At 37.2% G+C, this 24,947-nt stretch overlaps 1 long non-coding RNA gene and 2 pseudogenes across 2 annotated transcripts; 2 read left to right on the top strand and 1 right to left on the bottom strand.

Annotated features, from left to right (window-relative positions):
- Positions 1–13,614: 13,614 nt before the first annotated feature.
- LOC147938374 (uncharacterized) lies at positions 13,615–15,444 on the top strand (annotated as a pseudogene).
- A 4,808-nt stretch (positions 15,445–20,252) lies between these two features.
- LOC147938373 (uncharacterized) lies at positions 20,253–23,986 on the top strand. The gene is made up of 4 exons (XR_015566012.1): positions 20,253–20,296; positions 21,582–21,762; positions 23,163–23,658; positions 23,852–23,986. It is a non-coding gene; the product is annotated as an uncharacterized LOC147938373 (long non-coding RNA).
- On the bottom strand, positions 22,947–23,994 carry LOC147938372 (transcription factor TT2-like; annotated as a pseudogene). The gene is made up of 2 exons (XR_015566011.1): positions 23,713–23,994; positions 22,947–23,633 (listed from the first exon to the last, which is right to left on the bottom strand). The product of XR_015566011.1 is annotated as a transcription factor TT2-like (transcript).
- Positions 23,995–24,947: the final 953 nt, after the last annotated feature.

Genomic DNA, 24,947 nt, shown 5'->3' with positions numbered 1-24,947 from the left:
TAATTATCATTATACTTCACCTCTCATTTTTATATATGAGTCTATTTTGTGAAACAAATAAATTATCATATTATTTATTATAATTATAAAAATAGTTTTATTTCCGGATATACCAAAAGTTGAATTTTTAAAAACCAATATAATTTGTTCAATCTATAAAATATTCAAGCTTTAGTAATAGTATTCTTTAAAAATAATATCTATTGAAATAAAATTTTTACTGAGTAATGTGTCAAATTTGAATATTTAAATTCAATTTCATTAACAATATAAAACTTACAAAATATGTGTCTTTCAAGCCATCATATTTAGCATATGATTTTATTGCATAACTAGGTAACAACCCGCACATAGTGCGGTATAAAATAATTATTTAATGTTTTTACTGTAATTTTTATTTACAAAATCTATTATATTTATGGGTAATTGAAATATTTAAAATTTGATTGTGTAGTATTTATCTATAAAAGTTTTTTGTATAATAATTAAAATTTAACCCGTGAGAGTTATTATAATATCAATCTTATATTATTATATCATATGAACAAAAGGTTCTTAAAATTCATTTTAAAATTTTTATGAAAATATAATTAAAGGATATAATTAAGTTAAAAGATAATATAAAATTTTAATTTTGGGTGTTAATTGTATTTTTGGAAAAATATAATGGTAAATAAATGTAAATATTTTTAAAAGCTGATGACAAATAAAGGAAAGAATGTCCTGAGCTCTGTAATGCTGATACCTCAGCTTTTTTGCCAAAATGTTCCTCTATTAATATATAGGGGATGTTTTATGCAAAAAAAACTTTTTAAAACAATCACATAATTTATATTTTATATTAAAATTATAATTTAAATAAAATGAATTTCAAACCGTGCTCTAGTACGGTCTTAATCTAGTCGATTTTTTATTTCGGTGAAATCTTACTTTACTAAATATGGATAGCTTACAAATTAAGAAGAGAAAAAATATCTTCTTCATTTCACCAAGATTTTTATGTGACATCGGTTTGATTCAGCCATGGTGAGCTCAGTTTCCGCTTGATTTTCCCTTGCTTGGTTTTGTTTTGGACTATATCTCTTTTGATTACACTTCTGGCTAGTTAGATGAACTTTATGTATTTAACTTTTATGTATTTTGTGCATCTTTGCTAGTTATTATGAAATTTATGTTATTTCACTACAAACTCATCTGAGGTGAGGGCTTAATTCTAAGAGTTTAAAAGTTTTCATCAGTGGTAATCAATTGTTCGATCTATGTGGTACTAAACTACTAATAGTAATAATCATCGTTTTCATTGACGCAAGCACATAGATGGTGAAATAATTTATATAAATAAGTTAATAAAATACATAGATACTAGATCAAGACCCCATGTATACCGCGGAACGAATTTTTATAAGTTTAATCTATATAGTATTAAAATATATGTCTAAGTTTGTTATCTAAATATTTTCAAGAATTGATATATCTCTTATGATGATATTGAATTAATAATATGTATATAAGTGAATGATATTATGTTTCCCTTGTTATACACAATTTTTTTGTCTAATTTTTGTCTCTCTAGTAATCATTTTTTACTTAAAACATAAGTATAATTTGTAAGTTTAAAATTATGAATATTTTTTTGACCCAGAAAAAAGATTTAAAAAATGTTTAAGTAAAAGAAATAATATCCTTTTAAGTTATTGTTCGTATGGCTTTGTTTGGGAAACTAAATTATCCTTTTAAGTTATTCTAGCTGATGAAAATAATACATTAACTATAATAAATGTCTCTTCGAATCTCTTTGTAAGGAAGATGCAGCGATGATTTAAGGTAAATACTAATCATGTCTATTCACGCTGTATCATGAACTTACTATAGTAGAGGAAGGTGTATATACAGCGATGATAACTAAGGTAAGGCCATTAAATGTCTCTTATAATCTCTTTGTATTTGATTTTTTTGCAATCTAAAATTTTCTACAATCTGGGCCTCGATTTTTCTACAACCTAGACATACAGAGGCCCATGAAAATATGGACTTCGATTAGTATCAAACAGAGACTTATAAAATGAATAGGAGATTGATAGAATTCAATGGCATTAAATGCAAAAACTTATGAAAAATATTTTTTTAAGCAAAAACTGTTGCAAAAATACTAGTATATAAGATAACAATAGATATTAATATCATTTTTCCATAGCTAGACTCGGAAGTGGACGCCAAAATGAGCTGCCTATGTACGTAAATCGGGATCGAGCCAAAACGTAGTTTATTTAAAAAAAAAAATTAAGTAGTCTAGTGATTTTTTGGAGGAGGAATTTTAACAAAGCCCTTTTGTAAAAACCTTGTCTAAAATGATTATAAGAAAGATATACTCAAATAAATATGTAACTTTATAAGAGTATACACAAAGTGTCTTTGTATATGTAGAAAATCTTATAAATATTATATAAATACCGTATAAATATTCTCTAAAAACTTTTTAAAAATATTGTAAAAGCTTTTAACATACCTTGTAAAAATTTTGACATTGGTGATTCTCCTTGTTATGCCTGATTAGTCACAAAGGATAAGATACAATAACAGTTATTGTTGTTAATTAAGTACATCAAAGCATACACGATATGAAATGCTTTATGAGAAGAAGAACATGAGGGATTTACTCTTCCTCTTCAACTAAGTTCTTATCTTGTGAAGAAGATAGCATGAGGTCAAAACTGTACGTAGGAGTTTGCTGGATCAAATAGTTACGTAATGAATAATGTTTTATTTGTGTGGCTAGGATGCTTGCATGAAGTTAGTGTTTGAGGTGCACATGGAGAAATTATCAAAGCCTCGTCCAGTAGAAAAGCATACTTCGCAAGACCAAACGGGCTCCTCCTCAAAATCCTCCTCGAGTACTACTGAATCTACTCCATCTATGGGAAAAAAAAACTAACTAGTTAGAGAAACCAACAAGAGTTTAATAAATTTGCTAGACAGCGAGAAGAAGGAAGACAAAACACACCTGCCCCTAGAAACCTTTCCCATACGGATCGCTCAATAGGATTGGAGGCAGTTGTTTGAAGAACACCAAGTGGCAATTCCCGAATAGTTACGTTAGACGATGAACAATGTTTTTTTTTTTTTTCTTGGCTAGGATGCTTAACGTCAAGTTTGTGTTTGAGATGCATGGAGAAATTTTCAAAGCCTAGGCCAGTACATCGCAAGACTAAGCGGGGATCCTCCTCAAGGTCCCCTGAATCCACTCTATATATATATACTAGAAGTAGGCTCGCACCATGTGCGAGATATATTTTATTTATACTTTTAATAATTTTTATATATCTTAAATCTAGATATATAATTTTAAAATTTTAATGTTCAAATTTTTAAAAAAATATTTAATATGTGTTCTTCATGTTTTGACGCAAAATAAAATAAATAGGATATCTCGGTAAAAAGTTTTAGTTGAAGTAATTAAGTAGCTATTTCTTATTCGTTATCTCATACAAAATTTATTTGATGTTTCTAAATTTTAATACATCATTAATTATATGTGTTTTATCATCATTTGTATTATGCAGATTTTTATATAGAGGGTATATTTTAAAAATAGATAATTAATAATACTTTAATTTAGGAAAACAAAATTTATATAATATCTTAATTTTTATGCAACAACTTTAATCATCAGTTAAAATTAACAAAAGGATATAGTAAGAGTAAGACTTACCGTCTTAAATCACTGCTAACAACTTGTTCAAGCTTGTAATTTACACAAATCCACTTCAAGTTTGTGCACATGCCATCTTCTTTCTCTTGTTCAATACAGTTGATACTTTTTCCTTACTTTTTGTGCACATGCAATGTTGCTTACTTTTTCCTTAAATATTTGCAGGTTTTTAAAATTTTTGTGTCGTCTCTCCAAAAATCATATTTTCTAATACTTGACACAAATTAATATTATAATAATAAAAAGTTAACTTAAAATTAATATTAATTCATAGCATGAAGACTGAGGAAAATATAGTTGTTTACATATACAAAAAAATGTAGCAGAACACAAATATCGTGAAACAACCTTTCCGTTTTTTTTTAACACCTTAATTTACTAGTGGTCCCATACCCACTAACATCCTAACAACAATCAATAACCGCGGATAACCAAATGAAACAGTTTCCATTAATCCAATAAGAATACCAACAGCAATAATCCAATAACCAATAACGAAATAGCAAAGTTCCAACATCCTACAATGCTCTATCAACTCAATACTAGCAACCTAACAATAGCTAGACCACAATCAATCAAGCCTCTAGAACATCCTCCTCCTCATCGCCTTTGATTCCACGATCACACTTTTCCTTTACCTGTACACCACAAACAACAATTGAGATGCGTAAGTATTATCATAAATACTTAGTGAGGCCGTCCTCCCATCTACTAGGTTATACACACAAGCATATGAGACCCTCATGTTTAAGCAAAACAAACAACACACAACAATACATCAAACCAGGAAAACAAGTCTCGGCTGAGACCAGTGTCGACCGATGCCTCACGGTGTCGATCGATGCTACAAACAATGGTGTCGACCGATGCTAAACAATGTCGACCGATGCCCCTCAAAATGGTGTCGACCGATGCTTCCTAGTGTCGATCGATGCCTCTTCTGCAGACACGATCTATGCGAATCCGAACATCGAACTCTCCTTCCAAATCGTCTCGAATCCGTCTCAAACTCACCCAATTACCTCGGAAATCACTAGGAATCACAAAAGCAACGAACCCAAACAACAAAACAACACAAACAGCAAAGAAAACACCCAAACAAGAGAGATCTCATGCTTAGATCAACCATGGTCAAGCACTCACCTCAAGAACAGGAGATTGGGGTTGAGAAAACGATGGAATAACACCTCCAGGAGATTCTCCTTCGTTCCCAGCAACAGCTATCACTTCTACAGCCTCAGATATCTCCAAAATCTCCAAGAACAAGCCCAGAAATCTCAGAAACGTTTTTCTCTCTTTTCTCTCTTTCTTTTCACTCAACGGCGACCAAAATGAGACTCTGAAACCCTTAATTCGTCCTTAGATGCTTATAACACGATTTAGGGATTTAATTGAACCAAACCAAACCAACCAGCAATTAAAACGAACCCGACCAAACCGGAAACACATGGTGTCGATCGATGCCCCCAAGGGTGTCGATCGACACCCACACCAAAATTACAAAATTGGTTCGCGGATGTTACAATTCTCCCCCACCAATATGGATTCGTCCCCGAATCCCGCAATACCGTCCATCTGCCAAGGACCTCCGTGCCACCGTCAGCACGGCCCGCACGTCCCCAGACCGGACTAAACACCATCAGCCAAGGTTTCCCGTGCCACTGTCGCAACAGCCCGCACACCTCCGACTGACCCTCGAGGTCTCCCTCTAGCCAATATACTTGCATCATAAACACTATTTGCTCACAACTCAGTGCTTCCCCCGTCCGTGGTCGCAACCAACGAATCATGCCGGCTCGCTATCAGGCCAACCTCCTTAAGCTACGGCATCAAGGAAGTCACTCAAACACACTCCCCCCGCTCTCGGGTCGCAACCCTCGAGACATACCAGCTCACTGCCGAGCCTCGGCTCACAGATACGGAATCCAGGGAGCCTCACATATCCCGCTCTTGGGTCGTCACCCTCAATCGCGCTTTCGGATCGCCATCCGAAGCAACATACCACTCCCACTCTCTGGCCACAAAGTCCATCGAGCTATCGGTATCACGTGAGTTGGGCCCGCACGGCCTTGAGCAAAACAAATACTGATGCCAACGAGTATCTCCCGGCTAGATCTACCTCAACATTTCCACAAAACTTTCCTTTTTTAGAAACTTTCTGATTCTGGAAACCTTCCTTTTGTGGAAACTTCCTATTTATGGAAACTTCAAAAAATAGAAACCCGAACTATTTCTCTTCTTCCCATGACAACAACAGTCAACATAAAGAAAAATACTCATCTTATTAATCTCAAAAATGTCATAATCGTTACAACCTCAACGAAAATACAAATAGAAAAATAAGATACAACAATCCAATTCATCAACCCGCATCCCGAGCACCACCTCATCTTGGTACCTAGTCGCACAACCAACCACCCCTAAGCGACCAAGTATCAAGAGAGATGGGCTGGAATACTCCGTACCCACTCCAGCCACGGACTACAACTCGGACCCGGCTAGACAAGCTCAAGTCGCGGCCTGCTTCTCAAACCACTTCTTAAACCTTGCCTTCATCCTCGTCTCGGGCTCCCAAGTCTGCTCCTCTACTCCATCACAGTCCCACAGGACTCTCATCAAAGGAATCTTCTTCTTCCGAAGTTCCTTGACTCTCCTCCCGAGTACCCTCAACGGCCTCGCCTCCAACGTCATGTTGGGCTGAAGATCCTCAGGAATCTTAGGCAACAACCGGTCACCCTCGTGAAGACACTTCCTCAATATCGACACATGAAATACCTTGTGGAACGCACGCATAACCTCAGGCAACTCCAGCCGGTATGCCACTTGTCCCACCCGCTCAACTACTCTGAACGGACCCATGTACCTCGGACTCAACTTAGTCTCTGTCAATGACCTGTTCGGACCCTGCAACATGGCCATCTTGAGATACACTCTATCACCAACCTGAAACTCAAGATCCTTTCTCCTCTTATCAGCATAGCTCTTCTGCCGATCCTGAGCCTCCCTCATGTTCAGCCTTAGAACCCGAATCTTCTCCGAGGTCTCCTGAACAAAATCCGCACCATATATGCTCCTCTCCCCCACCTGAGTCCAACATAACGGTGTACGACACGGCCTCCCATACAAAGCCTCGTAAGGAGCCATCTTAATACTCGCCTGATAATTGTTGTTGTAAGCAAACTCTACCAGGTTCAAGTGATCTGCCCAATGGCCACCCCAATCCGACACACAAATTCTCAGCAAATCCTACAGCATCTGGATCGTACTATCTGATCGTCCATCAGTCTGGGGATGATAAGTTGTACTCATATGCACCTTAATGCCCATCTCTGCCTGAAATGCCTTCCAGAACACCGAAGTGAACTTAGAATCTCTATCAGACACAATGCTCGTCGGCACCTCATGCAATCTGACTATCTCCCTCACATACTTCTTAGCCAGGACCACTGCTCCATCAGTCTTCTTAATGGCCAGAAAATGTGCTGCCTTAGTCAACCGGTCCACAATGACCCAGATAGCATCAAAGGTCCGTGACACTGGCAATCCTACTACAAAATCCATTGTGATCATATCCCACTTCCACTCTGGAATAGGCAAAATCTGTAATAAACCACCTGGCAGGTATCACACTTCGCCACCCAGTCGGCTACGTCCTTCTTCATCCCGACCCAGTGATAATACCGCTTGAGGTCACGGTACATCTTGTTCGCCCCTGGATGAATAGAGAACTTGCTCGAATGAGCCTCTCTCAGTATCTCCTGCCTCAAATCCTCACCCTCGGGCACACAGATCCGACCATGCACAAGGATAGTACCATTAGCAGAAACCTGATACTCTGCACCCGCAGCCTTAGAGGCATTCACCAGCCTCTCATCGCTCTCCTGAGCTAACCTCACTCTGCTTAACAAATCCGCTCTATCAGCTGCCTCCAAACCCAAAGGTTCCTATGAGATAGCACACAAACTCAATGCACTAATCTCACCTACCAACGCCTCCATATCCTGCTCCTGAGCCGAACCCCACCCGCTTCCGACTCAAGGCATCTGCAACCAGGTTAACTTTACTAGGATGGTAAGCTATGTCCAAATCATAATCCGCTACTAACTCCATCCAACGCCTCTGCCTCAAATTCAGCTCAGGCTGAGTAAAAATGTACTTCAGACTCTTGTGATCTGTAAATACCTGTACCTTCCCACCATACAGATAGGATCTCCAAATCTTAAGAGCAAAGATCACTGCTGCCATCTCCAAATCAGGAGTAGGATAATTTGCTTCATGCTTCCGCAACTGCCGCGAAGCATAGGCTATAACCTTCCCCTGCTGCATAAGTACACAACCCAACCCCACTCTAGAAGCGTCTGTATACACAACATAAGGCTCGTCCTGCTCAGGCAGTGCTAACACCGGCGTGGTAGTCAACATCTGCTTGAGACTTGCAAAACTTGCCCCACACTCTGGTGACCACACAAACGGAACATCCTTCCCTGTAAGCTTAGTCATCGGCTGAGCCATACTAGCAAAACCCCGAACAAACCTCCTATAGTAACCTGCTAACCCCAGGAAACTCCGAATCTCAGTGGCACTCTGCGGCCTCGGCCACTCCCTAATGGACTGAATCTTCTCTGGGTCCACTGAAACTCCCTCTGCAGAAACAATGTGACCCAGAGAACCCATAACACGCTGCCAAAAACTACACTTGCTCAACTTAGCAAACAACTTCTGCTCCCGCAGCTTCTCCAAAACTGCCCCCAAATTCACCGCATAATCCTTAGGACTCTTAGAAAATACCAGGATATCGTCGACGAAAATGATGACAGACACGTCTAGAAACTCCTGAAACACACTGTTCATCAATCTCATAAACGTTGTTGGTACGTTAGCCAACCCATAAAGGCATCTCCACGAACTCATAATGCCCATACGTCATCCTGAAAGCCGTGTTTCTCACATCTGCCTCATCTATCGGTCTCTGATGATAACCCGACGCCAGATCTACCTTAGAGAACCAAGTAGCACCCCTCAACTGATCCAACAACTCATCGATCCTAGGAAGAGGGTACTTGTTCTTCACAGTGACCCGGTTCAAACCCCGATAATCAATGCACAACCGGAAACTCCCATCCTTCTTCTTGACAAATAACACTGGCGCTCTCCACAATGATACACTAGGACGGTTGAATCCCTTACTCAACAAATCCTCTAGCTGCTTCTTCAGCTCTGCCAAACAAACACTCAAGTATGCCGACATCAACTCGAAGCCACCTAAATGTCAACCCTCTTGTTCGTCCAAGAACCTCTAGTAACTTGTCTCTTAGGGAAAACTTCCACAAGATAGATTAATCAAAAATTAGCTTTCCGCTTAGCTATTCTCCACAGCAAATCATCAATACGAGCGTAATAAAACAAACAAGTACCATACGTTCGCATATTCTGATTCACTGTATCAAATGCTTTGCAGACCGCCAACTTAACCTACTTGACTTGTTTTCCCCCAGCAAGCTTACCAAAACCTTAAATCTAGTAACCTTGTCCATTTCCAATGAACTTCATCCACCATCGTCGCAACGATTAGTTTATCCTGCCATGAAGGCTTCTCGTGAATCTTATGTACCTGGCAAACATGCCTTTCCCGGCTCATACCTGCTGCAACTCCCCTTTCCGGGACTCCGGCACCACCGGCCACACAATCCCGGCACATCAGCCACACATTCTTGACCGCACCGGTCATAAAACCCTGGCCCACCGGCCAACATAATCCTAAAATCCAAGATTAAACCACCATCACTCTCGAGGCCTACATTCCGTCGTTATGTTTACACTCATGTTATATACATTGCTTGCTCCCAACTCTTCCACTCTTAGGTCGCAACCTTCGAGTTATACCGATCTCACTCTCAGACCAGCGTCTTCGAGTTATACCGTCTCACTCTTGGACCACAATCCTCAAGATCTCGATATCAGGGGAACTACTCATCCCCTCAGGAGAACAACATCCCCTCTGCCACTCTCGGAGCCCTCAACCCCTCGAGCTATCGGTATTCAGGGGAATCACCATCCCCTCGGGACCAACTATCCTTAACGAATATAAACATCTCTCGACACAAGTACCTCCTGTGGTCCAAGTATAACATTGCAATGCTACACCTGCCCACTCAACTTATAATATCCAACTAGATTAACCACCAAGCAGAGAAATATCTGCTCCAACTGCATATGTCCACCTATCCGCCTCTCTAGGCCCGATACCTCTTGAGAATAATCTCATACCGGTCATCTACAACTGCTCCATCCTCCTAACATAAGGTGGAAAGTCCTCAACATCCGCAGCCCTCGGCTGCACCCCGCCACATGCGGCACAACTGGAGCCTACACTGATACCCCTCTCGGTAACCGCTCCAACAGCACGCCAACAGATCCGCCAAGCGATCATCTCGACCCTGGGCTTCACCTGCTGCAACCCCACACCTGGGTTCCCAGCACCTCCGGCACGCTCACCGGCAAACCCTCTCTGGTCCCTCCTGATACGCTTGCGACTCTCTGACGTACCTTCTCGTGGAACTCTGGACCACACACTCGCTGGCCTTGGGACCCACCCGACAATGACCACGACCACGTGCTCGTCCACGACCAACAACTCAAACACCTTAACCACTGATCTTCCAAGAACAGAGGCTAACAAGCAGAAAACAAATCAAAACCACACAAAGAAACATAACAATAACTCACCGTGGAATCTCATTGAAGGCTCAAAGAGGATGTTCTAGGACTCCATGCCACACACAATTGACTAACTCACATAATCAATCAAGCATGCAAATCCCAAACATCTACAACAGAAACCTAGCGAACCCAAACCTAGAACCGTAAGGGCTCTGATACCAAAATGAAACAACCCTTCCCGTTTTTTTTTTTTAATACCTTAATTTACTAGTGGTCCCATACCCACTAACATCCTAACAACAATCAATAACCGCGGATAACCAAATGAAACAGTTTCCATTAATCCAATAAGAATACCAACAGCAATAATCCAATAACCAATAACAAAATAGCAAAGTTCCAACATCCTACAATGCTCTATCATCTCAAAACTAGCAACCTAACAATAGCTAGACCACAATCAATCAAGCCTCTAGAACATCCTCCTCCTCATCGCCTTTGATTCCACGATCACACTTTTCCTTTACCTGCACACCACAAACAACAATTGAGATGCGTAAGTATTATCATAAATACTTAGTGAGGCCGTCCTCCCATCTACTAGGTTATACACACAAGCATATGAGACCCTCATGTTTAAGCAAAACAAACAACACACAACAATACATCAAACCAAGAAAACAAGTCTCGGCTGAGACCAGTGTCGACGGATGCCTCACGGTGTCGATCGATGCTACAAACAATGGTGTCGACCGATGCTAAACAGTGTCGACCGATGCCCCTCAAAATGGTGTCGACTGATGCTTCCTAGTGTCGATTGATACCTCTTCTGCAGACACGATCTGCGCGTTTCCGAACATCGAACTCTCCTTCCAAATCGTCTCGAATCCGTTTCAAACTCACCCAATTACCTCGGAAATCACTAGGAATCACAAAAGCAACGAACCCAAACAACAAAACAACACAAACAGCAAAGAAAACACCCAAACAAGAGAGATCTCATGCTTAGATCAACCATGGTCAAGCACTCACCTCAAGAACAGGAGATTGGGGTTGAGAAAACGATGGAATAACACCTCCAGGAGATTCTCCTTCGTTCCCAGCAACAGCTATCACTTCTACAGCCTCAGATCTCTCAAAAATCTCCAGGAACAAGCCCAGAAATCTCAGAAATGTTTTTCTCTCTTTTCTCTCTTTCTTTTCACTCAACGGCGACCAAAATGAGTCTCTGAAACCCTTAATTCGTCCTTAGACGCTTATAACACGATTTAGGGATTTAATTGAACCAAACCAAACCAACCAGCAATTAAAACGAACCCGACCAAACCGGAAACACATGGTGTCGATCGATGCCCCCAAGGGTGTCGATCGACACCCACACCAAAATTACAAAATTGGTTCGCGGATGTTACATATCGTGTGATTGTTTTAACATTAGTTTATCTAGAAATCAACTATATAGGATATATGATACAAAAAAAAACGTTTTCTAACTCGCCTTATTTTCTCCAAATAAGTAAAAAAACGCAGGTCTCTTCTTTGATGTTAACACTATTTTCTCCAATTGAGAATAATCTCTAACAAAAATCACATACACTATTGTTCGTTAATCAAACACCCCATAACCCAAATAAAACCCCATTTTCTATAGTTTTTCACTCTGATATATTTTAACTTTCCCACAAAACACATCAATACTTTTTTCTAATATATCTCTTAATATTTTTCTGTTTTCCCCCTTTTTCATAATTTGATTACCTTAATTTATTCTCACACATTACAATTTGCTAATTTATTTTTTGAAATCTATTAATTAATTTTAAATTACATAATATTTTAAGATTCTCACAAATTACATCTTCAATTTTTCTAATCTATCTCTTGAAATTTGGCAATTTCAATTTATCTCTAATTTCTATATAATTTAGGTTTCCTCGGTTTTTTTTTCTTCGTAATTTTGTAACTGATGTAGTAGTGTCTCCAAATAAGTGATCCACTTCCTTATGTAGCAAAGAAAAAATCCATAAAAAATTACAGATGCTTTTTAATGGAGTTTCTTCATTGTTTTATCTTTTGTATTTATTAACTACATCTTTTAATTTTTAACTGGATAAACTAAGGAAAAAAAACATAATACAATTGTTTACCAGATACTTATGAGCCACTTAATTGGTATAAGTAATAATAAAAAGAGCAAATCCACATAGATATAAATACAATTAAATACATACAATCGATTATGAAAAAAATACTATCGAATCAGAATCCCCGTCACTGGTCTCATAATTATGCTCATATTTAAAGCAGATTAGTGATAAATTTACGAAGAGTCCAAGCAAATAAGAAACAAATAATGATCGTAAACCATTTTCACTTGATAAGAATAGCGGATAAATCGATTATTTGTTTGATGCATCTTCATAACGATAAAAATCTAGAATATACATTTTGCTGAAAATATCTATATTTAGATATATATATATATATAATTTTTTTTGTCAACCAAACATTATATTTTTCTATATTTATTTTTGTGCAAAACTGAAAATATCTATATAAGAAGGAGATGTAAAATTTTTTTTGGTTTTGTGGGCCTGTAGTTAGTAAAGTCCAAACTACAAATAATTTAAGTTAATAAGGTTCAAATAACAAATTAATTAGGTCCAAATAACAAATGAATACATGTGTCAGATATACAGCATGCCAAGTGTCATCTCCTTAGCAAAAGTTGAGGAAAACCTTCTCATATTATATAAGATATTATATAAGATATCCTTTATCCTATAAAGCACAAGTCAGTGCACCAATAGAAATGTGACATGTCATTAAAACAAAACTAATTTTAGAAAAAAAAAAAAAAGTGATGGTGTAGCGAGAAAAAACTATTACGGCCCGATTGGTAACGACTGTTATTTGTGGTTGTAGAGACTTTGGCTGTATAAAATTTGGCTGTATAAAATTTGGCTGTAGAGACTTTGGATGTAGATACTTTAACTGTTAAAATCTGATTGTTAAAAAACAAACTTTTAAAACTGTGACTGTAATTTTATTAAAAACAAAATTATAAGAAAATATAAAGGTGATGATAAAAATAATAAATTTGTGAAGAGAAGTGGATATCAAAAGAAAGAGAAAAAAATATTAATAATTAATTTATAAAAAAATGTTTGTATTAAAATATATATAAAATTATATAGAATTTTATCGGTAGTCGGCCGTTGATGCATCTTCATACGTAAGAAACGATATCTTAAGCGATAAAAAATGGCGATTGGAAAGGCGATTTTTCTCTCTCTTTCGCAACGGTTATTTTCAATTCTCGCGATGGTTTACATCAAATTCTCCGGTGAAGTGGAGGTTGATCAACCCACTTTCCCGACGGTTATCTCCACGTTTAAGGATCCACTTCGACGTGATGCTCTCTCTACGGTTATAGATCTATCTGCGGTTACAGAATCTCCTCTATTTAAACCCAAGATTGGATATGGCAAATTCACAACTCAAATTTCAGCAATTGCGCTTGTTCTACTCTTCCCTTTCAGATTTTACAACACCTTGGTTAAGATGGCTGATAATCTCCGACGAGCAGTACAAGATATTAATCTCGGTGCTGATGAAGACCCAATAGCACTCCCGGCGGATGTGGTAGCCCAAGCAGAAGCAGAGAATCGTTTCATGGTGATTGGTCGTCCGGTGATGCCTCGACGTCAGAATCTCCGCTCCATTGTTGCTTCAATGCCCCGAATTTGGGGACAATCTGGCTTGGTTCATGGGCTAATCATACCGGGGAATCAATTCCAGTTCATTTTCCCCTCTGAGGAATCAATGGAGACAATGATCCGTAGAGGTCCTTGGGCTTTCAATGATCGTATGCTGATAATCCAAAGATGGAATCCTCTTGCGAATCCGCCTCTGATTGACTTCATTCCTTTTTGGATCCAAATTCGTGGCATCCCATATCAATATCTCAACCACAACGTTATTGCTCATGTGGGACGTGCTCTCGGTAATCTGATGGAGGTAGACTATGATGCGGAGGCTGCAGCGCGTGTGGAATTTGTTCGTGTGCAAGTCAACTGGAACATAGCGGAACCACTACGTTTCCAACGCAATGTCCAGTTTCAGGCAGGAGTTAACACTCTGTTACGCTTCCGATTTGAGAGACTCCGGGGTTTTTGTGAAGTTTGTGGATTTCTGACACATGACACGGGAGCCTGTTTAATCCAGAATGGAGGAGATGAACATCATTCGGATGATGAGGAGGAACCTGATTTGCCTCCACCAGACAACCCAAACCCAGGAGTGGTGATACTAGAACTTGATGCTGATGAAGACCTGGTCAATGAAGGTGCTAATGCGCAAGAAGATGTTCCTATCATTGAGGAAGCAGAATTGGATGATATTGATCCGAACCATGATGCTTTAGTTGAGGAAGACCCTGATGAAGCTGACCTTCATGAAGCCAACCTGCACTACGGTTTATTCAGTGGTGAACTTAACAACAGTGAGCTTCTCAATCCTGTTCCCATTTATGAGAATGCAACAGGTGACATCCCAGGGAGTGAGGATTACAGACGTTATTCAGTGAACATTCACCCACGACCAGAGGTGATGGACCAAGCAGTCCGGGTTCAGGAACAGTTAGCTGTGGAAAGGGGAAAGCGTAAGAGAGAAGACACCATGGAGTTCACGGCGACAGGAGTAACTCCAAAGTTACAAATCCGTGAGATGGGAGAAGCGCAGTTCTGCTCAGAACACCCAGTGTAGAGGCGCGGTGGGCCCTAAACCACCACAGCCTCCATGATTACAACCTGCTGGAACTGTCAAGGTCTGGGCATAGACCTTACAGTTCGACGCCTTGAGGAAATACAAAGGAAGTATTTCCCGGACATGTTATGCCTATTGGAAACGAAACAGCGCGATGCCAAGATTAGTGAAGTGGCTCATGATTTAGGTTTCCCTAACTATGTTACAGTTCCACCACAAGGTATAAGTGGTGGAATTGCTATTTTCTGGAAGAATTCAGTTTCTGCTTCAGTTGTATTTGCTTCTCCCAATCTTGTAGATATGCAAGTTGTGTTTAATGGAAGTTCCTTCAATTTATCGTTTGTGTATGGTCACCCGGAACCAAGTCTCCGAAATGATCTTTGGGAACGTTTGGAAAGAATGGCTACTACTCGAGTAGAACCATGGCTAATTATGGGTGACTTCAACGAAATTAAAGGCAATGATGAGAAGAGAGGTGGTCCATTACGCCCAGAAAGAACTTTCTTAGACTTTCGCAGAATGATATCAAGCTGTGATTTTCATGATCTGAGACACATTGGTGATAAGTTTTCATGGACAGGGAAAAGATACACTCATACAGTGTGGTGCTGTTTGGACAGAGTAATGGCGAATTCAGAGTGGCTTGCTTTGTTTCCATCTGCACAAACAGAATTTCTACCTTTTGAGGGTTCAGATCATCGACCAGTGGTAACTAATCTTTGTGATGTAGTAGAGCAACGCCGTAGCCTTTTCAGATATGATAGTCGATTACTCAATAAGGAAGGATTCAAGGAAGTAGTGGTAAATGGATGGAGTGCAGAGGATACGGGTTTGTCATTCACGGAGAGGATTCAGAGAAGCAGGAAAATGATGTCAGATTGGAAAAAGAGAAATTGTTTAAATGCTACTGTTCGTATAGGTATACTAAAGAGAGATTTGGATCAAGCATTAACCTATGGAACCAGAACCACAGCAGAGATTGATCAAATCAGAACACAGCTCAATCAAGCCTACAAAGATGAAGAACACTACTGGAAACTGAAGAGTAGAAATAGTTGGATGACTCTAGGGGATAGAAATACAAGATATTTCTATGCTCAAGCCAAACAGAGACTTGCTCGCAACAGAGTCATAGCCATAGAGGATGATAGTGGTATGGTTTATCGCGGAGATAGAGATATTCGACTTGTAGCAGAAACGTATTTCAGGGATTTGTTCAAAACAACAAGGGTCTCCACAGAGGATTATACAACAGTTTTCAGAGGTCTACAGAGGAAAGTAACAACTCAGATGAATGCAGATTTACAAAGTCCAGTCACAGAGGAGGAAATTAAGAAAGCAGTCTTTGATATTGGTGCAGAAAGAGCACCCGGTCCAGATGGCTTAACGGGAGCTTTCTACCAACATTTCTGGGAGGAGATTAAAACCCCACTCATCAAAGAGATTGAAGATTTCTTTACTACAGGTCGTATGCCAACCCGTATGAATCATACAAATCTGTGTCTCATTCCAAAAGTTGAGATTCCAGCAACAATGAGTGATTTTAGACCCATTGCACTATGCAATGTGAGTTATAAAATCATCTCAAAAATTCTGGTATCCAGACTAAAGAAGCATCTTTCTTCTATTGTCTCTGAGTATCAAGCAGCCTTTATCCCTGGTAGAAATATTATGGACAATGTCATAATAGCTCATGAAATGGTTCACTCATTACAGAAGAGAAAAAGATGGGCTAACTCATATATGGCAGTAAAAACGGATATCTCCAAGGCGTACGACAGACTAGAGTGGGACTTCCTCAGAGATAATATGCAATCTCTCGGATTTGATGCTACATGGATTAATTGGGTGATGCAATGTGTGGAATCTATGAGTTATTCTGTGTTGATCAACGGTACACCAAAAGGTCGAATAGTTCCAGAGAGAGGCATTAGACAAGGCGATCCACTTTCACCTTATCTTTTCATATTATGTGCTGAAGTTCTGAGCCACCAGTTAACACAAGCAGCAGAAGACAATAAGCTTAAAGGAATGAAGATAAGTAATACAGGGCCATCAATAAATCATTTGCTTTTTGCTGATGACGCTTTGTTTTTTTGCCATGCTCATCAGAAATCTTGTACAACAATAATGAGGATCCTCCAAGACTACGAACGAGTCTCAGGCCAAGCAATCAATCTTAACAAATCTGTAATCACATTTGGAGCTCGTGTCAAACCACACATCAAAACAAGACTTCGGCACATACTAAACATACATAACGATGGAGGAAGTGGTAAATATTTGGGTTTACCAGAACAAGTTGGCAGAAAGAAGAAGGAAATCTTTCAGTATGTTATTGAAAAGGTCAAACAGAAAACTCAAGGTTGGTCTCATCGATCTCTGTCTGAAGCAGGAAAGGAAATTCTTCTCAAAACAATTGCTCTGGCCTTACCAGTGTACACGATGAATTGCTTCAAACTACCTAAAGGAACCTGTGAGGAGATTAATAGTATTTTAGCAAATTACTGGTGGAGCAAAACCCCTGGTAAACGGTCTATGCATTGGGTTTCATGGGAACGACTGGGACTACCTAAAAAAGAAGGGGGATTGGGATTCAGGGACCTGGAGAAGTTTAATTTAGCCCTGCTTGGCAAACAAGTGTGGAGAATACTACAAGCACCTACAAGTCTTCTTGCTCGTTTCTTAAAAGCAAGATATTACCAAGATGATAATATTTTCACTGCTGGTGCTGGAAATCAACCATCCTTTGTCTGGAAATCTTTGCTTGAGGGTCGAGACTTGATAAAACAGGGTATGCGGTTCTTAATTGGAGATGGTGATAGTGTCAACGTATGGGTTGATCCTTGGCTACCAACAAACCCACCAAGAGCCCCAAGATGTGTAGAAGGAGTGGATATGCTAAACCTCAAAGTTAAAGATCTCATTGTACCGGGTCGAAGAATATGGGATATGGAGCTCATACGACGACTTGTGGTGGAAGATGATGTGGAGGCAATACAAAAGATACATCTGAGTCCATTATCTTCACCGGATTTACTAGGCTGGCATTACAATGACTCAGGACTTTATACAGTTAAATCAGGTTATTGGCTTGCAACACATCTTCGAGAAGAAAATGTACATCCGCCTCCAGGTTTACAGAGATTTAAAACAGTGGTATGGAAAATGGATATAGCCCCAAAACTACGACACTTCTTGTGGCGACTGTTATCTAGAGCATTGCCAACAGGAATTGAACTACAACACCGAGGGATTACACAGGATTCAGAATGTAAGGGATTACACAGGATTCAGAATGTAAGAGATGCTGATTGGTGAGCAAACGTAATGGTGTTTGGTGGGTTTTGAACGGCAAGATGTGAAGGGGGAACGGTGAACGGGTGACGATGAAGGCGAAGCGAATCAGGAAGTTAGCAGTTCCCTAACTATGACAACTAGAATAGAAATTGGTAAACTCATATTCACTTATCTTGGTTTTTTATTTTGCAAGCATATTTTATCTTAGTTGTAAGGGTCAATTTATTTTTTGGCATGTAAAGATCCGTTCATTTAACTTTAAAATCTTAATCCACACTTACAGTAATTGTCCAGTTCTCTTTTTTAAAACGTTTCTTTTATTGGTTTTTGCAGTGGATGCAGCGGATAATACCTCAAGATCATGATGAACCTCTGTATTTTCTCTCTATTGTTCTCTGTGTTTTCTATATGCACTAACATCATTTTATCGATGTTGTGATCACTTAGGTGTTTATTTTTTAGTTCAATGAAATTCAGAAATATTGCCGATATATAAAGTTTTATGGACCTCATTTCTTCGCCCCTTCCATTTTCGACCAATCACTTTTTCTCTCTAAGCTCACTTTATAGATAATTCATTCCTATGTTCTTTGTATGTAATCGTGGTTTAAAGTATCTCACCATAACTGCATATCACTTTTTCACAGATGGTCTTAATATTTTTTTTTTTGTCGGATTAAAAAATGCATTTTGATTCTTATGTCTAAGCTTTTTCCCGTACGAAGTACGGGGCTAATACTAGTATATATATATATATATATATATATATCTGTGGAAAAAACTAAATAATTGAGAAACAACAACAGCTTAATTAATTTGCTGGACTGTGAGAGAAGGAAGACAAACACACCTGCCAATATAGAAATCTTTCCCAGACAGGGCGTTCTATAGGATTGGCTGTTTGATGATTATTAATTGGTAAATATGGTAATCCCGAATAATGTGGACTTGGTTTGAGTGGACCATGCCAAGATATGAATTGAAGTCCTTCTGATATGACCGGATACGAGCATTATATCATCGCAAGGTGGTCTACCCTATACTGAAAAAGGAAATTGTCCTTTGAAGGCCATAAGCAACTGTTTCACAAGAAAAAGGATTGAGACTCTATGCAAAAAGAAAATACAGCCAGTTGAATCTAAAACAAATCCACAACCAGTTGAATCTAAACCCAGTCCAGTAATCCACAATCCAGTTGATTCATATGTAAAACATAAGTTATTGTCTATAATAAAATAATTAAATCTAATGAAAATGAATTATGGTGTATTTATGACCAAAAAACGCCATGATGTTGAACTAAAATAATAATAATAATCAGCTGTCAATAAAATCTAATAATAATAATTATGGTGTATTTGATGACAACTTGTCGCTTCTCATTTGGAGAGAACTTAAAAAATTTAGGAAGATAAAAAAAAAAAAAAAAAAAAAAAACACTTTTAGGACAATACATTAAATGGCAGAAAAACTTATCAAATAAATACTATAATCTTTAATTTTTCAAATCTTTAAAATATCTTGAAATTATTTTAGCATGAAATAAATTGTAGTACTTTTTAAAGTTTAATTAATTAAAAAGGAAGAAAAAAGAATAGATAACATAATGTGTCTTTGATATTTTTTTAAATATAATGATTTAATCAAATCCAATGAAAATTAGTTTTAACAGATTTGGATTTGAGAGGATAGACACATGTCAAAAAGGGATGTTACATGTCCGTTTTTGTGTTTAAAAGAAATGTTACTTTACTATATATAAGATTGAGATAGATAATTCATAATAGCTTACAAATTAAGAACAGAGAAAGATATACATCTTCGTCCACTCAAACGAAATGTTACTTTACTGTATACTAGGTAGTAACCCGTGCTATAGCACGGACAAAATATTTTATTATTTTAAATATCTAATTTAAGTTTGGTTTTAATTTGGATTATTACACGTATATACTATATAACCTAGAGGAACGGGAAACACGTCCCTGTCCTGTTTTATCATATCCCGTTCCATCTCCTATCTTCCCATATCTATCATAATTTTTTGTCTTATTGTAACGCTCCGATCATCACCTTAGTGGACCCACTCATGTCCATTCCCGATCCATAGGCCCATCTTGCTTAGTGGGCCCACATCCATTCCTGGCAAGTGGGCCCATCCATATCCGACAGTGGATTTGTTACGTCCAGGAGGTTTTAAAGATTTATTTACCATCCCTACAAATCACCACATGATCTTTCAATGTGTTTTGTCTTCATTCGCACAGTTCCGACAATCACTTTCCGGATGGTCACTCATCCTGAAACTACTCCAGCTCAAACATGTTTAACTCTAGAGTTCTCTCAGGACCTTTGACCGAAAAGAAAACTGCACTTTGGTGACATAGGTGACCAAATAATTTTTTTTAAACCTCTCCGCAAACCGGGATGTCACAATTATGATCGTTCTCTTCTACATAATTACTTGGTAGACAATATTTTTAATAGAGATTGGGTAAGAAATTTAGATGGGATACCATATTCTTCTTGAATATATATATATTTTTTATAGAATTAGTTTTTACTATCCAAAAAAATACAATTTTAACAAACTATCTAACAGTTTAAAAAAATACTAAAATATTGAAGTTACCCATTCCAAAGTGGAGAATTACTTCACGAAATATATAAAGTCTCCATTTGAATATTTTCAACCAAAATTTCAAAATATCCATCTCATATTAGTTCTTTATATGTCACATAGTGAATTTTTTTAAGAAAATTGGTTAAGTGCAATCTTTTCTATTATACGAATTACCCATTTCCATTGCATATCCATTATTTCTCATTGTAATACCTTAAATTCCCCAGACTTAATCATAATTTCATTTACATAATACATCAAATTTTTTAGTTTTATATGTTTTTTGTTTAATGGCACACAAAAAAAAAGGTTTTTCTTATTTTTTTGCTCTTTAGTCGTGGAGTTTAAAAAAAAAAAGGTTTTTCTTTATTAGGTGATTACAATAATGATTTCTCATGAAATGTAATTTATTGCATATTGTCTTTCAACAAAGACAGTGATGATGAATCAAAAAGTTTTTAATCATGTACTGATGATTGTGGAAAAATAAGAGACTTATTTGTCATTTTTTTGGGTCATCAGATATAACCAAAAATAGTTTGAGAATCGAAAGTAACCAAGAACAATAATAAACACCAACAACATTATTCATCAACATGCACTTGATCATGAAGCCAAGATGGCCCACCAAGTGCTAAATCGTAATAAAATCTACCATTTCTCGTGACACTATTCGCGATAACAATCGTCACTTTATTCGCCGGTAAGAAATTGGGATAGCAGAGTTCTCCATTGAATATTTTTTTATTTAGTTAGTTGAAATTATCCAAATTTATAATTTTCAAAAAGATAATTGTTTTCAAAATTAGCAAAATTTTCAACCATTCCAAAGTGGTTAATTACCTGTCACATAGTCAATCCTTACCTAAATTAGTGAAAACTTGAAAATTGAATTTATTTATCTATATTTTCTGATTTGTACTTTTATCTAAAATTTATGTCTCTCTTTTTCTAAAAAAATTGATCAAAATATTGTTTTTCATTATTCGTATTACCCGTTTCAGTTTACTTATACTATTTCAGTATTTGTGCTTAATTAGTAAATTAAATTACTTAAAAACACTGATAAAACATATATTTAGTCAAATAATTAACATTTTTAGGTTGTAAAACTTTAATTGTCTAATATTAATATTTTCCATAAAAATTAGGTTGCCATTCTTTTTAGGTGTTTTGTTAATATTTTGGTGTATATGTAGAATTCTCCAACCCGTACCGAAAATAAATATGATCATCATCTTCACCAGCTGGAAAATATACATTTTTTGCAATCCATCCATAATAATCAAGCACAAACCGTGTTTGTTAAAAATGTTAAAGTAATTTTGTTACGTGGTGTTAAATCTCGTCCCGTCACATCGTTTTCCTTCCTGTCCTGATCCATCCTGTTAGATATTTTATGTCCCATAATCATTTCTTTTTAAATAATTACTCATATAATAAATTATGACTAAAAAAATTAGACAAAATACAGGTATTCTCCATTTGAATGTTTAATATATATAGTTACAATTCCATTTGGGCTGAAATTTTTGTTTTTAAATATGTTTTAGAAGAATTTTATTTTAAATTGTGAAAATTTTCTACACCAGTATCCCTACTTAATTACATTTCCATAATTTTCGTTTTGTTTTAGTTACAAAAATATTTAATATATGGCAAAAATGTAATCCATACATTTAAGCATAATAAATCACGTTATATGAGAAATAATTGTATCAATTAATACTTGCATAATCATTAATGTACTTTCCAGTTTCCATGATATTAATAGCATATTTTCTAATCCAACTTTTGATTCAATTTTAGTTAAAATTGTATATTATTTTTTTAATATCATTAGATACAGTTTCTTGTAAAATACAGTTTCTTGGTGAGAAATTCTGCTTGGCTCTCATCTTCCATCTCATTAGATACAGTTTCTTGTAAAATAAAATCAGCACAATAAACTTTCATAATACTGTACTTAACTTTTTTGTGTTTACTATCCCCACAGGCCACATGTCTTTGTTATCAATATCACCATCTCTTTCTTATAACTTTTTTGTGTTTCAACAACATCAAACTCATGCAATAACTCCTTCTTATCCTCATTTACACCAGGATCAAGTTCTAGTTCTACAACACCATCTTCCCTGTCAGGCTTAGCTTTGGCCTCTCCGTGAACATCAATCTCACCTTCTTCTACTTCAGACTCCACCCCACCATCGTCATCAGCCTTTCAACCACATTTACACTAGTAGAAAATTTATTTTATACAAAAACCTAGAAACAATAAATCATGTAACAGCTTCCAGCTTTCATATTCTATTTGAAACTAAGAAAACCAAGCTGAATTAGGTTTGATAACATATGCTGGTACTACTCCGCTTTTGAAGAGAAGAAGAGCCTTTGAGCACATAATCACCTTTGTACGTATAACACAAACATTATTCTCATTATTGGTCGAATGTTGTATACGTTTCGGTTGGTTGGTTTGAGTTTTGGGAAGTCTATTGAGGAGGTTGGAGTTCCACTGGTTCTTTATTCTGTTGTCTGTTCAGCCTGGAAGCCTCCCCAGCTATCAATGACCATCTGCATTAATTAATTATCATGTCAGGTAACAAATAATTTTACTACAAAAAGAAAACTTCTATGTGGTTTGGTGAAATACTGTTTCGAAATAGATTATGGAGACGGATTATGAGTTCTTTCTCAGATGAGGTGCTTCTGCGCTTTATCCCGGTCTCAAATAGTTCTTCCACCGAAGTCTACAACTTTTGTTAAACTCTTGAGCCCTGTTATATTTGCAGAAGACTATTACTGTACGTCGAAGATGTACCATGTACACATAAAGATGGATAAATAGAGAGATTCGTACCAGCTTGGTTTGGGAGAGTGCTCCACTTGCCTTCACCATGAGTGGTTATGTATTCTCTTAGGATCTTGTCTTCATGATCAGTCCAAGCTCCTCTGTTTAACTCCGCTCTCTTCAGAGTATTAGTTGCTCTCTTTCTCATTCTCTCATGGTTGTGATGGCTACAAATTGTCTTTAGTTTAGTGTTGTGAACAGAAACTGTTTTTGTGTTTAGCTGAGTAATTTTTATAGGGGAGTTGTTGCAATGTCCGTACGGCAATCGCTTTACAACTAATCTCTGCAAATTTATTCGCAATCCATCAGTGTAACAAACCAAACCAAACCTGCAAAATTAATTAATCAAAACTTGCAACTTAGATTAGCCAAAACGTAAGAACCATCTTTTCTTGCTTTATATATCTCTGTTTTTCAAATCCAAAATTACTTAAGGATGCATAAATCTTTCTATCAGTTTTATGACTGTAGGTATCATAATGTAAAAATGTTGACCAAACGTTTTCTCATCAAATCCGATACTAATGAATGAAACATTTTAACTGATTACCAAACCTATCGACATGTATAAGAAATCGGTTTGCTGCAAATTGAGAGGAGAAAGACAAAATCTAAATAGCATGTGTCAATTAACTTAGCACAAACTTACGATCAAAGATAAACTAAGCGATTTGCAGAAGAAAAAAAATTGAGATAGAATCAAGATCAAAGAACTAATTTTGCCCTAAACAATGAGTGGAAGTCAAAAGAGATCTTATATCTCTATCATTGAACGAAATAAAAAGAAGCAATTAGGGAGAGAGAGAGAGATAAGGGACGATACCAGAACGGCTGCGTTCGCCATGTTTATGTCTCTCCTCTATGGCTCTATCGGTTCGCCTGCGTTCTCCATGTTCTCTTCTCTTTCGAAAAGAAAAAAAAAAACAAAAAACAAACACAATAAAGAGAAAAGAAGATCCGCGTGTTTTAACCGGGTAGGTTTACTAATACAACCTTTAAAAAAAATATATGAATAGAGTGATGAACGGTTATGATTA

Source organism: Camelina sativa, chromosome 9 (genome assembly GCF_030686135.1).
Source record: "Camelina sativa cultivar CO46 ecotype springtype chromosome 9, ASM3068613v1".
NCBI lineage: Eukaryota > Viridiplantae > Streptophyta > Magnoliopsida > Brassicales > Brassicaceae > Camelina > Camelina sativa.
This window is presented reverse-complemented; position numbering and strand designations above follow the sequence as displayed.